We start from the raw sequence: 17,316 nt of genomic DNA, 5'->3' as shown, positions 1-17,316 counted from the left end.
ATCATATAGTGCCCAGTAATTATACCTGTAAGAAGCCTGATTGAATTCCATGCAAGGGAGTATGAATGTCAGTAAGTGCAAGAATTACATACAAGAAGAAGCCGTTATTTGCATATTCATCAGCGATTTCACTCCCATAGTCACTTGGAACCCATATTAACTCAACCTGGTGTTGTCTAAGTTTGAACAGCGAATCAATACAGTCGAGAAGAAATATCGACCTAATTACGTTGGAGTTAAAAGCTTTGATTGACGAAAGGCTGTCCTCACAGATATTTATTAAAACGGTGTCAAGCAGTCTGAGAGAGACCAAAAGGAGGCATTTATCAGAGTAGATTTCTGAGTTCGTTTTCGTCTTTGAGCCGTTAATGTAAATTGATATCACGTCGTCCCGAAGGATATAGTTCTCGGCTCAGTCAGCTCTTGTCGGTATTCTAATCCGAAAGGTATTTTTAGGTGTAGAAATTATATAGTCTGTTCGTTGCCCCTGCCTATATTTTGTAGGATGGTGTCGTGACTAATACGGCCATGTTTCAATTCGCCCGAATCAGAAATTTATTTGATATATCGAGGGTTGGTATGCTTGGGGATTAGATCTAAAGCAGCAGTAATGGCAATGCTTAGAATGGATAGGTGTGTTTTAATGTCCATCGCTCTCCACCAGACAAGGGCGCCATAGGAATAGATCAGAATAGATCTTATGACCGCAGTGTACAATATAGTCTTAAGACCCCATTTCTTCCCAATGGTTTTCTTAAAGATATAAAATGAACATTGTGCTTTTTTGATTACACTCTCAGCATTGCGCTTCCACAAGAGCATAGAGTCTAGAAATACACCAAGATATATAGAACTATCTAATCGTGACTTCCGGTATTTTTTATCTTCTGGTAAAAAGAACCAATTCTGTTTTCGTTGACCTTCATACTGTTTCCTAGGCCCATTATAGTAGAACGCTTAAGGATGATTTCATGAGTTCACTTATTGTCCTATTTCTTAATTGAGAGGATTCTATACCAAGTAATTTCTAATGAAATGTTAATTTTATATATAAAGAGTTTGACAAAAACAGCTTATGTATTTAGCAATCTGTAATAGATTTTTGCTCAAGGAAAGGTAGACAAAAATATGTTTAATACTATGAAAATAATCTTAACTGTATTTAAAATATTACCTTAAAATTTTAACAAATGTCAAATACAAATTGTTCTCAATGGTCAATCTGATAAAAGTGCTTTAATATATAAGATTAACAAAGTGATATAATTAACAGCACAATATTGTTTACGAAACGGTTTGTGACAATGGATTGAGGTGATAATGTTGTTTTAAGGGTTAAATTTCTTCAAATAAATTTTATACATAACTTATGTTTTTGTTTAGAACTTACACCACCGTGCAACTTTGGTTTGTTCCTTATGCATCAGATAAGCTTTCAATAGTTTAAAGTTGGAAAAATTAAACACACTTTACATACGTTATTTGTTTGTAACAACGAACTTCAGCAAAAAAAAACTGTTCCAGGTTTCAAATTGCTTATTGTCATTACCATGACACTCATTCGTGCTTTCGTTGGTACCTTCATTCGATCGTTCGTTCAGTCATTCATTCACTCAATCACAATCAATTCACCCACTTTGTCCAACCACCCATTATTTAGTTAGTGTTGTTACGATGATGGCCCATTCATGAACATGTTAAACGCAAAAGCATCGACGATGTAAATTGAATTTTACACCTTAATGATTTTTATAAATTTTAATTTTTTTTGTCGTTTACTCAACCCCCTTACTTACTTTCCTGTATCCATTTTTGGGATGTTTATAGTTTGTTTGGGAGTATGTTTGCATCTACGAGCAGTAACTAGTTGTGGGAATCTGCTAAATTATATAAAAAAAATTGGTTAAAATTATGCGGTGAAATGATACACGCAAAATAAATGAATAGTTAAATATTTTTTTTTTTGGAACTTTTGTTTAATTGGTGTAAGGAAATATATTTTAATTTAAGAGAGCTGGTTTTCGAAGTAGTGTGACATAAAAACTGGGGAGGTAAACAATGTCAGAGTGTTTAAGGTTGTCATAATATGAACTTGAACTGGTTATTAAATGGCAATCCTTTAAATAGTTTTCATAGAAAATGTTGTGGCCAGCTTTAATCATATTTCAAACATTTCAGCGTTTTATAGTACAAATATTTCTTATTTTATGGAGATTTTTATGTTAAATTTTATATCTGAAACATATACAAAATGTATACGAACCCGAATATTTTTCAATAAGAGAGATTCAGATAACATTTTATAGGTTAAAGACAACTGTAAGCAAGAGTTTTATATTCGGATGTGCTTTCTGATATATGGGGTTGGGTCTATTATGGACCAATCCACAGAAAAGTTGGTAGAAATATTTAGTTTCATATACAACAAATGGTAGGTGTCAGTGATCGGCAGTGGTTCTGCCCAACAGGAAGGGTTATATTGGTAAACAAAAGTTAGTTTTTAAGGTTTTTTTAATACTAAAAAACCTAAAAAAAATTACTTTTTCTGAAATTTGGGTTGATTGGTTGCCCAGGAATCTGTTCCACTTGACACTCGGGGCTGTGCATTCGAAAATCGATTCCTCTTTTTGCAGCTACGACAATGGGCATTAAAGGTGACTTGCATGCTTGCCTAGCATCCAATGCCTCGTTAATACTGCCAGCAACCTTGATATATCCCTTCTATCACTATTATTATCAGTTGCATAGTTCGTTTTCCGATCTCGATCTCCAACATCACCTCGCTTCGCCGCAGGCAGAGGTGGCCATTATGTGAAGATCTATTTGATAATAAACAATTATCATATATTGGAGTTGGAGGCATTTCATTACAATAAGGATGATGACAACAGGAATCACAAGGACGTACTGATTGGCGCAATGAACAAACTTTTCTTACATTGCAGCGTTTTAAAGTTTCCTAAAGAATCCTCGGGAATATAACGTTCGAACGGTTAAGTTGTTATGCCACCAATTATTGAGCCGCTCTATGTTACATTTCCGGCGTCACTTCGATTCCCAAGCACTTTCTACGAAATATCCGAAAGTACAACTCATGCTTTTAAATGACGTCCTTCGGGGCAACTAATATCGTAAACAATGTCGGCTTTATGCCCACCTTAAGATGAAATCATAAATATAATATCCCATTTACCATATCAAATTATGTTAAAGTTCATAAATGTCCTAATATTGCATCACTGTTTATCGTTTAAAAAATCATATCGGTCAACACTGTTTTACAGCACGATGGCCACGTATCAAACTGATTTGACAAACTCAGTTTTTTTTCGTTACTTTTTTTTAAGGGCACTGTGGTTATATACAACTTTGTCATATGACCACCTCATCCGCTGCCATCTGGCTACAGATGTCCGACACTGTATATTAAAATTGAGATCTAGATGCAATATAAAGCAGATGTTTTCTAAAGGCAAGCTACGCGGCCCGGGTTCAGCTAGTATCTATTAGAGCCCTGCATGAGTGACTTAAACAATATTTTAAAACTTTATAGATTTTTGTAATTATAAGAATACACATATTTAATAAAAAATTTTTGAAATTTCGTCTAATTTACAAATAATATAAATATGAATTAGGCTTCCCATATTCTAATTCCTAATAATAGTAAGTTAAATAGATGATATTTACAAATAGACCTTGACAATGAAGATTGTTGATGACGCCCTTGGCAGGGTAGAAAATGCATTCCAATTTGCCAATTGTCTAAAAATTTTAGTATTCAGTGATATTCTTTGAATTATTACAAATAAATTATAATAAAAATGAACTTAAGCCTAATTAAAAATTTACTTTCAAATTAAATATTTTAAAACATTTAATTTTTTTCAAGTACTGTTTTTGACTCACTTATTGTTTTTTGAATGAATATAATAATTTATTCAAAACAAAAATGTATTTGACAAAAAATTCAAATAAAGAAAAATACATGAATGTAAAGAGTATAGCATTATATGAGTATTGAGAGTATTTCTGTGTTTCAAATCGAGTGCAAAGCAGCGAGTGAATCGAATCATAGAAGGATTTATTATGTGATTTAATTAGAATGAAATTCTTTGAACGAATTACCATTCTTATGAATTTTTATAGCGATATTACAAATAAAACGCATTAATTATTTTTAATTATATTTAAATGTTAATAGAGATGTAAACAAAACTATTGTAAAGTAAAAAATATGAAATATAAGGACTTTTATAATTATATATTAGCACTGAAAGCATCTACTTCTTGTGGAACTGTTTATTTTTTGTGATTCATGTTTAAAAAAATAATTTAAGTTACCGCAATATCATTTGAGGCAATGGATCATCTTTTTTCTGAAATTACGTTACGGGCACAAGAGAAAACCCGTTCTGAAGGTGCGCTACTTGCAGGTATTGCTAAGATTCGGAAGCTCAATTTGTGTAAAAAGGGGAACTCGTTCTTATGCGAATCCCACCACTTAAGTGTGTCGAAATCATCAAAAAAGGACACTTCTGTGTCTTAGTATCGTCTCAACTCTGAGGCCACTAAATCCTCGTTGGTTTGAAAATCAGGTGATCGAATAAAATCTGAAAACAGTTCTATGAACAGTTCTGTCATAGGCTTACAATTATGTATTAGGCTTTGTATCAACTCAGTACATTTCAATTTTATTAGTTTTCGATCTTCTTCAGAGAAACTTAGCAATTTGTTTGCATGTGGGAACAGAAATAGTGCAACTCGATGCCAGATGGTCAAATTAGAAAAAACGACAGTTTCCAAGTAGTGCCTAAGCTTGCTTTTCAAAGCCTGGGCAATACTTATATCCTCATAGAAGACTGTTTGCATAAACGTAGACCAAATGAATTGTTGGAGGGAGAGAAATACCCTCTAGTATCTTCGAGGCTTCTTCAAAGGGTCGAATTATGTTCAAAACAGCAGTTATATTTCTTAAATCAATATTCTATATACGATGGATTTCATGATTTTTTTATTATTATTTGTTTTAATTATTTTTCTTTTGTCATTTAAAACTCGATTCACTCGATTTAGAATATTTATTTTGTATTCTTTTTACATACGTAAGTTGTTTACTTACTCGATTTGAATGTGGACGTACACATACATAATAATACTCGCAATGATTGAGTAGAACAAAAATTTGAATTATTAAAATCAAAAGTAAGTACACTTTGTAAATAATATTCAAAACAAAAAATGAGTTGAGTGCAAAGCAATGGATTACTCATTGTTGGTGACAAATAGAGTAACCCATGCAGGGCTCTAGTATCTATGAACATATTTCGCATCATTTTTTTAATTATACCCTTCACCTTCATGAGAAGGGTATATATAAGTTTGTCATTCCGTTCGTAATTTCCACAATATAATTTTCCGACCATATAAAGTATATATATTCTGGATCCTTATAGATAGCGAAGTTGATTAAGCCATGTCCGTCTGTCCGTCCGTCTGTCCGTCCGTCTGTCTGTTTGTTGAAATCAATTTTCTGAAGACCCCAGATATCTTCGGGATCCAAATCCTCAATAATTCTGTCAGACATGCTTTCGAGAAGTTTCCTATTTAAATTCAGCAAAATCCAAAATATGAAAAAACAACTAGAACAAAATGTTTGTTTACCTAAAAATATTTAAAATTTGTATTTTGAAGTATAATTTGGTGAAGGGTATATAAGTTTCGGCACAGCAGAATATAGCAGAATATTGTTAAATAAATTAAAGAATTTTTAGAACATCTCTTTATAATTTATTGAGGTTATCTGGTGGAATACAAATTAATCAATTATGATATTACCTCCCATAGTTTAGCAGATTTCGCAAAAGACTATTTTTGTGCAATTTTATCAAAAATAAGCCCAATTTCTGGACTGTTATGAATATTAAATAAAAGCTTTTCTGAATATTATAGTTCTGGGAGTCGATTCTGGCTCTCTGAAACGGTGAAATGAAAAAAACTTTTAATTTTCGTTTTCATATTATCATTTCACAATTACGATTCCCGTTCTTCAATTTGTTTTATTCCACTTGATCTTTTCATATGAAAACATTTGAATTTATTTATAATTTTTTCACTAAACGAGAATAAGAAACTCTATGAAAATATTTACCGTTTCTCAGAACCAGAATCGACCCCCTGATATCGAATATAATCTTTAAATCATGACGTTCAAAAGCAAATTTTGCAATATTTGGTATTTCTAATGGAAACATAGCGAAATATTTTTGGCACCTAATATTTTTCAGAATGTGTTTCAACAATCCTTAGAACCATTCTAGGGGAGGATGGACGGACTGTAGCTTAATATTTATTTTTTTGATCATACAATACTGCAATCTTTATTATATACATATGTGTTAAAGTGTACAACAACATTCCAACAAAATATATAATGAAAATTTTGCGCCTAATTTAGCTTACTCCAATAGTCATTCTAGAATCTTTCAACAGTATTTCAGTATACAGTATTTCACTATAATGTAATATATTTTCCTTTAACTGCTTAAACATTACAAATATGTAATTTAACTAACGCTTTTCATAATTCAATATTCTATACATTCATCATGTATTAACATTATAAACTGAATGAGGGTTGTTGCTGTTAAAGAAACATTTCAAAATATCAACCATTTTGCGATAAATTTAAATTTACAAATTTATTTTATTTATTTTGCATACGAATCAGGCATATCGCAACAGAACAGGCTTTCAAATCAACAGTCACTCATACATACATATACACACACCAATACATACGCAAAAAAACCAGGAAGAAAAGCACACGACTTTTCACATTTTCCTATTATCCTTATACTCAAGCACATGTCCTTTTCCGTTTAGCAACGTTATACTTTGTACTACTGTGTTTTCTATATTTCGCTATAACTTCCAACGTTTATTTAAAATTAAGAGCAGAAATGAAATGAAATATTTTGTCCCCGTTGAGGCTGTGAAAAACAAAAATAATCAAATTTTCCATAGCAGGAGTTGGCTGTTTAAAAAAAAAAATATGCAAAATTGTGGAAAATGGAAAAAAACAAGTTTACCCTCATTGAAGTTTTTTTTCAGTTGCCATTTCATATCAAAGCCAAACGGAAAAAAATAGACATGAAATGTAATCTCAACTAAAAAGCCTTGTACGGAGTTGTGTAATAAACAAAAAAATAAAAAAAAAAACTAAAGCAAAACCATGTCAAAGACAGAAAGCACTTTGTATATATATATTAGGGTGGCCCCAACAAAAAAAAATTAAATTAAAGTTTAATTCATTCTAAGATACGGTTTCTCAAAATTTTTGATAATGCCTTTCAAATACCATACAAATGATACCAACATTTTATGGGTTTTCTTTGCGAGAAATATGAAAAATATCAATAAAAAGGCCTTTTTATCTTTTGATTAGAATGAATAGGTTTCAAAGAATTCAAATAAAATTCATACTAAATTAAATGTCGAAAAACAGAAAACCCCCTTTCTCTAAATTTATATGAGGTTTATAACCTGTTAACATAAACTAATTAATTTAAATAATTCTAACAAAAGTTCGAATATTTTTGAACTTAAACGAAAACTTTTCATACTTAGAAAGCTCCATTCATATGTTTTCTTTGCAATATATATGAAAGAAGTCATAAAAACCTGAAAAATAATCTCTTATTCTTTGATCTAGCTCACCAAAAAACTGAAGCCAGGACAAACATTTGGAGAAATTGTTCCCTTAAACAATCTAAACTTTAATTTTAGTTGGGAACCACAACACCTTACTTTTCCTCCATACAAATGGTCCACCCTAATATATTCCAAAGTATGAGTGTGTGAATCTGTATGTATGTCTTTATACGCAAATGAGGAATGATGAAAATTAAGCAGAGCACGTACAATTTTCATACAATCCAGAAAATTTTTTTAAGAAAAACTTACCCCAAGAAGCCGCAAAAATTTTATTTTTGTGATTTTTTTTTGTATGTTACTTCAATGTTGTTGTTTATTATGAGGCCTTATATTTTGGCAATATTTTTATTATATATTGAGTATGAGAAAAAGTATTTTCGTAAATATTTATGACAGATTTAATTCAAATGTTGTTTGTTAGTTTAACAATAAATAAAAATCATGTGGAAATAATGAACATTTCAGAGGAATAAATGTTACGAGTCCATAAGTAATCGATTTTGAATTTGAACCTTAGTACGAAAATGTAACAAGTCCACTTTTGATTGAAATTAAGTTTTTGATGCAGAAAGATAGTGAAACATAAGATACATATTTTGCAATAAAAAATTTCGTTATTTTGTTTCTAACTGATGATTTATCAGTGATATGCAAAAGTGCTAACTCCACAAAAAAAAATAATAATAAGAAAACATGCTATATCCAGAAAAAACATTGAATATGCTATTTAAATCTACTTATTCAATACTATTTGCTATAATACTTTGAAGATTAACATTTCTCGATGTAATCACTATAATATGGTTACACAATTCACTGTAAAATAAAAAAAAAATAAATTTTGAAGAAATAATAATAAACAAGTAAGAGTGCTATATTCGGCTGTGCCGAATCTTATATACCCTTCACCAAATTATACTTCAAAATTTTAAATATTTTTAGGTAAACAAAATTTAATTTTTTTCCAGTTGTTTTTTGAATTTTTTGAAAAAAAAAATTTTTCGATTGTTATTTTAAATTTTTTTTTTTAAATTTAAAATTTTTTTTTTTTAAATTTAAAATTTTTTTTTTTTTTTAAATTTAAAAATTTTTTTTTTTTTAAATTTTAAAAATTTTTTTTTGTTTTTTAAATTTTTTAAAAAAAAAAAAAAAAATTCGGGTTCAAAATTTTTTCCCGATTTTGACCCATTGTAGGTCCAACTTACTATGGTCTTATATAAGACGTTTGCAAATGTCTTTGAAATATCTATCATTAGATATCCATATTGTCTATATTAATGTCTTAGTAATCCAGATATAGGTAAAAAAATAGGTCAAAAATCGAGGTAGTCTTGGTTTTTTCCTCATATCTCAGCCATTTGTGGACCGATTTTGCTGATTTTAAATAGCAAAATTCTCGAAAGCATGTCTGACAGAATTATTGAAGATTTGGATCCCGATGATATCTGGGGTCTTCAGAAAACTGATTTCAACAGACAGACAGACAGACAGACAGACAGACAGACGGACAGACAGACAGACAGACAGACAGACAGACAGACAGACAGACGGACATGGCTTAATCGACTCCGCTATCTATAAGGATCCAGAATATATATACTTTATAGGGTCGGAAATGAAAAATGTAGAAATTACAAACGGAATGACAAACTTATATATACCCTTCTCACGAAGCTGAAGGGTATAAAAACTAATTTATTTAAGATTTTTAGTTATTTTGTTTTACAGCAATGAAATAAGACTGTTTTTTATTATTTATTTAAATAATATAAAATAATAAAACCAATTTGTAAAATAATAAAACGAGAAATTAAAATTTATTATAAGAAAATGGTCTAAGTCCAACCAAAAAACACAATCATAAAAATCAAAAGAGCTAAGTCCCTAAAAATGACTTCAGTTTCTAAAGTCATTTCAATTATTTTATTTTTTCAACTGATACTTAAAGCCAACAGATCATAGGAGAGTACTGAGTTTACAGATCTAAAGAATATTGAAAGCAAAAAATCATAGAACGTTTTTTGTCTCTCCTGTAAAATTCAAAAAAATGGGATTTGGCACGTTTGCGTACTAAGCTAACGAAATGTTGAATTTTCGTATATTTTTGGCCAAAAAACTGCTAATACTCTTTGGTTCCAAGAAAAAAGTTTCTTAAATAACTTTTATATTTCTTGTATCTATTATTAAAGGATAGCTTTAAAATATTGGGTGTATGACTTAAAAATTCGGGATTTACAATAGATGGCGTATTTTTTGAACGCGGTTTTATTTTTAATAACTTATATGTCATTTTGAAGGGTACATATCTGTCATTTATTTTGTACCGTCAAGTTTTTCTTTACTTCTTTAATTTGAAAAAAAGTGCCGCTGAAGCAGACCGATTGCTCTCCAAAGCTTATGGTGAATGTGTTCCATCTGTTTCAACGTGCGAGAACTGATTCGTTTGTAGCCAACATTGGCCGGAAAACGTCCAGAATATGCAGCCAGAAATGAAACTGTAATATTCCATCAAGACAACGCCCGGCCACATGTTGCAATACCTGTTAAAAAGTATATATAGTCCGACCGTCCACCATGCGACTACTATTGATTCGTTCTTGGCCTCAAAGGATGAGCAGTTCTTTTGGCTCGGAATCCAAATATTTCTCTATTTGCTCCATTTTTCATTTATTCAACTAAGAACAAATGTATATATCAAACAAAAAAGAAGTGTTTAAAAATCGTAGCTGATTCCAAAGAAATATGCATTTTAAGTTATCTAAAAAATTTCTAAGAATGTGTATTTAACTTTACACTAATTTTAAATGAAAACAAATTAGAAAAATGTTGATACCGAGGGGACCAGGTGCATCCAAAAAACGCATATTTTTTTGCAAAATTCTAATTTAGGGCAAAAATTCTCAAATCGCATGCACAGTGGTTTAAAAACTTTTTTTTTGGAAATAATTCGGTATCTTGGGAACTATTGGAGATATTGTTACGAAATTTCACATGGTTTGAGCTGAAGTGTTTTCGAGTTGAATTACGTTTGTTCAGCTTACTAGCGCTAATGGGGTACGTAGGCCCCCAAGGCAAAGCACCGATCCAAGGCAAAGCACCGATCCCAAGGCAAAGCACCGATCCACGAAAAAGATACATATATATATGTATGTATAACCACATTTGTTTCTTAAATACCTACTAAGTATATTTACTATCACACTGTAAATAACGTCACAGTAGTCATTTTTTTAAAAAGAACTCAGTTTTTGGAACACATTTTCCCCGTTTTAGGAATTTCGGTATTTGAAAATATAAAATGTCAAAAATTCTAATGCCATTAATTTAAGGACATTTGGGTGTATATTGGTTCCAAATTACAAGTTATGATATCTTTAACTGTTAACATTTTACATTAATTTAAATTTTGTATTTTTATTCGTGGAAAATCACCATATTGTAATTTTTTTAGTTTTTAAGGTAAATGACGTCCCAAAATTTTATAAAATTATTTAATTTTACTAAAATATCAATCCTCAAGTCATAATGTTTTCAACAATATCAAATTCTTATATAAATTATATCAAAAAACGTAACAATATCTCCAATAGTTCCCAAGATACCGAATTATTTCCCAAAAAAAGTTTCTAAACCACTGTCGATATAAAAACATTGTAACCTATTTTAGATGGCCAAAATGTTTTTAATTATTTTGTAAAGGGATCAAATTACCGCGCCAAAAAGCTAAAAAAATCCCATTCTTGGGATTTTTCAACACTTTTTTGGGAATGGCAGGATTCCTGTCAAATTCCTTATCCATTGATATATTACATGTCTACCTTTAGTATTTTACGTAAGAAATTAATTATTGAAAATTTAACAACTCGCAGAGAATTATAGATGTAAATCGGAACACAGACAAAGAAATTGATCGTTTTAAAATTTGTACATACGCGAGGTGTCCTATTTGGGGACCCCTGGTGGGCCCATGTGGTCAAAATTCAAAGTTTTAACTCGATAACACCTCTTCTTTGCTCATCGCAAATTTCATTCAAATTAGACTATGGGTTTAGGAGTTACAGATTTATTTCCCTCTAATTTTTTTCTATATCACAGTGCGTCATCAAAGCTTATACTCGAATACTTCTCTGCTACGCCTATGTGAAGTTTCATTTCAATCGCAGCCATTTATAAATGACAGATTTATTTTCAAAATATTTTAATTATGTCTCACTGTACACAGGAGACCTACTTGTTATGGTATCTGATTAGAGTGTCCAAAAAAACGGCATATTTGAAAAACCGGTTTCCGGTTTAACCGAAAAAGTGTATTTTTGAAAAAACCGGTTTTGATTATAATATTTTAAAAAAACCGGTTCGGTTTTTGTCTTCAAAAAAACCGGTTAACCGGTTTATATTCAATTTTTATTTAATATGAAAAAGTTCTCCTTAAATTTATTTTTATTTGTGGACGCTATTGGGAAATGTGTTATAAATTGTGTACTAAATCTTCGGAAATTTTGCATTTTTTAATTCTTAATAATCTTTATGTAATTATTTTATATATTTTACGAAATATTGTCAAAGAAAATATATTTCATTAAAACCGGTTAACCGTCTTGCAAAAACCGGTTTGTAAAAAAACCGAAAAGTTAAAAAAAACCGAAACCGGTGGAGTTTACAATGATGAAAAAACCGGTTGACCGGTTTTCGGTTTCGGTTTTGGATACTCTATATCTGATGTTTAGGATAGATCGTCTGATTCATATTATAAATTGTAGATTATATCTGAGTGTTTGGGAACTGTCTTAATGAATTCCTCTAAAATATGATATTCCAATTAAATTGAAATGTCGTATAAAGCGCAATCCACATTTAGTTGTCGAAAACCTTGTCGGATCATCAGATCAGCTTTCTATGCCTATAATTTACAACATTTTGTATACGTGTATACAATTTCTGAAATCACTTCTAATACAATCCAATATTTAAAATCCATTTAAATACATTTTAAAGTTTCTTTTATTACATTTTCCACCCCAATATCAAAAAAGAAGCACATAGAAAAAAATTTGCATTATTTTGCTGACGAGACGAGATCCAGCTTTAAAAATAGGAATTATTTCGCTTTTTTTTTCAAACAACTTCAAACTTTGAGGGGTGTTATTTTCATATTTTTTCTGCTTCCTTTTCCTGCAACTATTTTCACAATTCAATAACAACAACCCTCAAAAAGTGTGTGTGCAGAATTTTTTCAGTTCATGTTCCCTCCACAAAAGAAAATAAATAAAAATACTTGACATACGCAAAAAAAAGCGGTCAGATATCAAAAAAATACAAAAACAAAATTGAAATAAATAAAAAACACAAACAAACCCTAACGACATCGATGCACACACACACGACATTTATTCGTACATATTCGTACTTACATTTCGCTTCGTTTCGTTTTTTATTCATTCATTTATTTACGCTATTTTGTTGTTGCTGCTATTGATGTTGTTGTTGTTATTGTTTGCTGGTCCTTACAGAGCAGTAACTGTAATAAGAAGAGGGTTGTTTATTGTTGTTTTTGCTTTTATTGCACATTTCACATTTCTTGCTCGTTAAACATTTAGGGGAAGCTGTGTGCGAGCGAATGTTCGTGTTGTTAAGCAACGTTAAAAACAACAACAAACTACTTGATTAAAGTTTTCGAACAATGTCTGTTGTTGATTTTGTTCAAAAATTTGGCAAATGATTGGCGATTTTGCAAATGTATTACATATTTACTTTTATATATTTAGATACATATGTATTGCATATGTGCATTCATATGTGAAGGGTGTATCATTGTTAAGGGTTTTTGTTCAAATTGCAAGGAGCGGGGTTAATAAAGGAGGAGTTTCTGCAAAGTTTTGCAACATTTTTTGTTTAAGGGATTATTTTTGCAATATCTGACAGTGGAAAATGGCGTTACTATCAATTGGAAATCAATATTTGATCAATTTAAATAAGTATGTGCTTTAATAAAGTCATTGAACGAACATATTTGTTGTTTATTAAAAATTAATTTGTGCTGAATTGTAATCAAAGATTATTTGTTTAACATAAAATAACGAAGTGTGAAGACATTTGCAAAAATATTGTTTAAAATGTTAAGATCAATCAAATGTTTTATTAGAAAAATATATAATAATTGCACAAACTGTGATATTAAATTAATATTGCTGTATTAAACAAAAATTAATACAAACTACGTTCTCACGATAATTGGATCTGCACTCCGGATAGACCCTAGCCTCAATCGGCCAAATATTCTTACAAACTATTACAAATTTCACTACAAATTTTAAAAGTGTTTAACAATTAATTCATAATAGCTTTTTAGTACTCAGAACTCATTCTGGAATAACTAGTTCTAGAACGGATATTATCAGAACTACTACATACTCTTTGAAAACAGCCTTGGAATTAATAATTTTTGCTTTAATCAGCTGACAATGAAATTTCAAGCTAACTTAATAATTGCAAAGCAGGAATAAGATTAAAGAAAGCTTTGTTAATAAGTCCTTTATTATGTTTATCTAAACTGATTAGATAAACAGATGATACATATTTACAAGTGTCATAGAAGAATGTGTAAGAGTGGTTGCTAACTCCGAAAATGCATTCAATTCGGCCGTGTGTCCAAAAGAATTGAAATAATTGGTCAATTCACAAGGCCTCCTATCATGTCATATTGTCATAATGTCCTAATATTTCACAATAGTTTAAAAATTTTGTTATTATTTTTCAAGCAAAAAATGTGCTAAAATAATACTACTCTGTATGCTATGTTTATTGTGTTATCGTAAGCAACCAGCCGAGCCGCATTTACCAGACTTGGAATCACTTCTAATTAATGTAAAGATTGCATACTGAAATGTTGTACAATTTTTGTATAAAATAGTAATATTAATTTAGCGCCTAATTTTCTGAATCTTAGAACTAAGTGATAGTTTATATGGAAAACAAATCTTGTGTTTGTTACGCAATCACGCCTAAACCACTGAATTGATCAAATTAAAATTTTCAACATACATACTAAGATCCGTTGTATGTAGCTCGGAATAAGGAAAAGGGACTAAAAAGTGACCAAAATGGGTAAACAATTATATAGTTTTATGATTGGAAAATTTTCTTAAACTTTTCTGATTGAAGAATTTGTGAATATGTGCAGTAGGGATATAACTAATTTTGGCGAAATTTTTTTGCATGCCACCACGTGATGGCCAATATTGTATAAGTAATGAAAATATTTTTTTTAGGTCATTTGGAATCAAAAACATCACGCACCAACAACAATTTCTAAAATAAACCAACTTTTTTTTCTCTGAAAAATTATATACATAAATAATTTCACATTTCTTTTGCAAGGGTGGGGTATACTTCCCTTATTTAAAAATTATCTTTTGAAGTATGTCCGCAGTTATTATTAAAATAAAATATATTGTATTTCAAAATAATTGAAAATATGTAGTGAAAAACATTAATGCGTTTGGTGAGTGAACTTTTTTAACAACCGCGAAAAACTAATACCGTGGTTTTTCATATTTTTTATGCTCTATTCGACTATGCTATGGCAATTTGCATATTTGCAAAAAATGTCAATTGTTATATCCCAAATGTACAGTGTACAGAATTTTTAATACCTATTTGAGTGTACAATTTAATCGAATTAAAAATTCTCTAACATTTTCCTCGATAATTTTTATTGTAAATAAAAAATACTTTCTCAAAACGACAAATAAATAATTTTTTTGAAAACATTGCTACTTAGCACCCTGCTTTGCAAGGATTTCAAGGTATTTTCATTATTGTACTTTTGTTTTTAATTGGAAGCACTGTTTCAAATTAAAAGTTAACTCTTAAAGTATAACATTTTTTATGAAATAGCCTATTGGGCCTAGCAAAGAAATACTGCTTTTGCATAAAAAATTCGAATATAAAGTTGTAAATAGCTAATTTTTTAATCGAAAAAAACATATGTATTTGGGGAAAAAAAATTTAGAATATAGTTTTGTTTTCAAATAACTATTTTTAGAAAACCTGCAGACTAGAGTATCCAAAACCGAAACCGAAAACCGGTCAACCGGTTTTCTCATCCTTGTAAACTCCACCGGTTTCGGTTTTTTTATCTTTTCGGTTTTTTTACAAACCGGTTTTTGTAAGACGGTTAACCGGTTTTAATGAAATATATTTTCTTTGACAATATTTCGTAAAAGATATAAAATAATTACATAAAGATAGATTATTAAGAATTAAAAAATGCAAAATTTCCGAAGATTTAGTACACAATTCATAACACATTTCCCAATAGCGTCCACAAAAAAAAAAAATTTAAGGAGAACTTTTTCATATTAAATAAAAATTGAATATGAACCGGTTAACCGGTTTTTTTGAAGACAAAAACCGAAACCGTTTAACCGGTTTTTTCAAAAACACACTTTTTCGGTTAAACCGGTTTTTCAAATTTGCCAGTTTTTTGGACACTCTACTGCAGACAGATATTTTTAACACTCCGTTAGTCGAAATGTATCAAATTGATATTAATAAAGAAAAGCTGCGTTTATAAATAATCTCTTCACTTTTTATTTCGAAAACATAAAAACAATATTAAAAACAAAGTATTTAAGAGTAATAAAAATATAATTGCAGAAACTGTATATATTTATTAAAAAATTGCTTAAAATTTAAGGAATTTAAACAATTAAACCGATACAAACGGTAATACTAATTTCAGTTATTTCTGTAACGTTAGCATAGCGGTAACGATATTTGCAAACATTTCTTTATCGGTAATTTAATGATAACGGTTATTTCATCCAGAATTTAATTATTAATAAAATTTCCAAAAATTTTTTTGCACTGTTGAATAACATACTGAATGGAAGGGCGTGGTCTTTTTACAATATCATTGATTTCAGTTTGAAATTTGCTTATTTTTGCATTCCCTGACAACAACAAAGCTTTTCCATTCCATTTAAATGCTGCAATTGCTCAGAAAGGAGGACCTACCACATATTAAATGTAATTAATTTTAATATTGGGGTTCCTTGCCTTAAAACGATCAACTGTACGGAGACTTTTTTGGTGATACTTTTAGTACAATTATTGAATTTATGTAAATTTTTATGCTTTTAATGAAAGTGCTTGTATTTTTTTATGTTGATTTCTAGTTTATAAGATTTTTTATAAAATTAATTAAAAAAAATTTTAAATATGTATTGAAAAGTGACAATAAATTGCTAGTTTATATTACAAGTATTTCTGTACGGAGACTTAATTGATTCGGTGTATGTATTTGATAAGTAATTTCTTCATAATATTACCCGTAGATGGTAATAACGCCTAAAAAGGCTAAAAAAAATCATATACAAATCTTAAGTTTTAAATGTAGATTTTGTAATGGCAAAAAAAGTACATCAATTAAATACAATTAATTAAAAAAAGTACATTTGTGTTTTAATTGAAAACGTTTTTAGACAGACTATTTAATATTCGATTTTCTTCAACAGTTTTTTCTTTTCATAAATTTTCAGCAAATGTTTTTAAATTAACGATTGATCAAACAGTTGATCCATGACAATGTTTTTGATA

This window comes from Calliphora vicina, chromosome 5 (genome assembly GCF_958450345.1).
Source record: "Calliphora vicina chromosome 5, idCalVici1.1, whole genome shotgun sequence".
Taxonomy (NCBI): Eukaryota; Metazoa; Arthropoda; class Insecta; order Diptera; family Calliphoridae; genus Calliphora; species Calliphora vicina.
Note: the sequence above shows the minus strand (reverse complement) of the source record.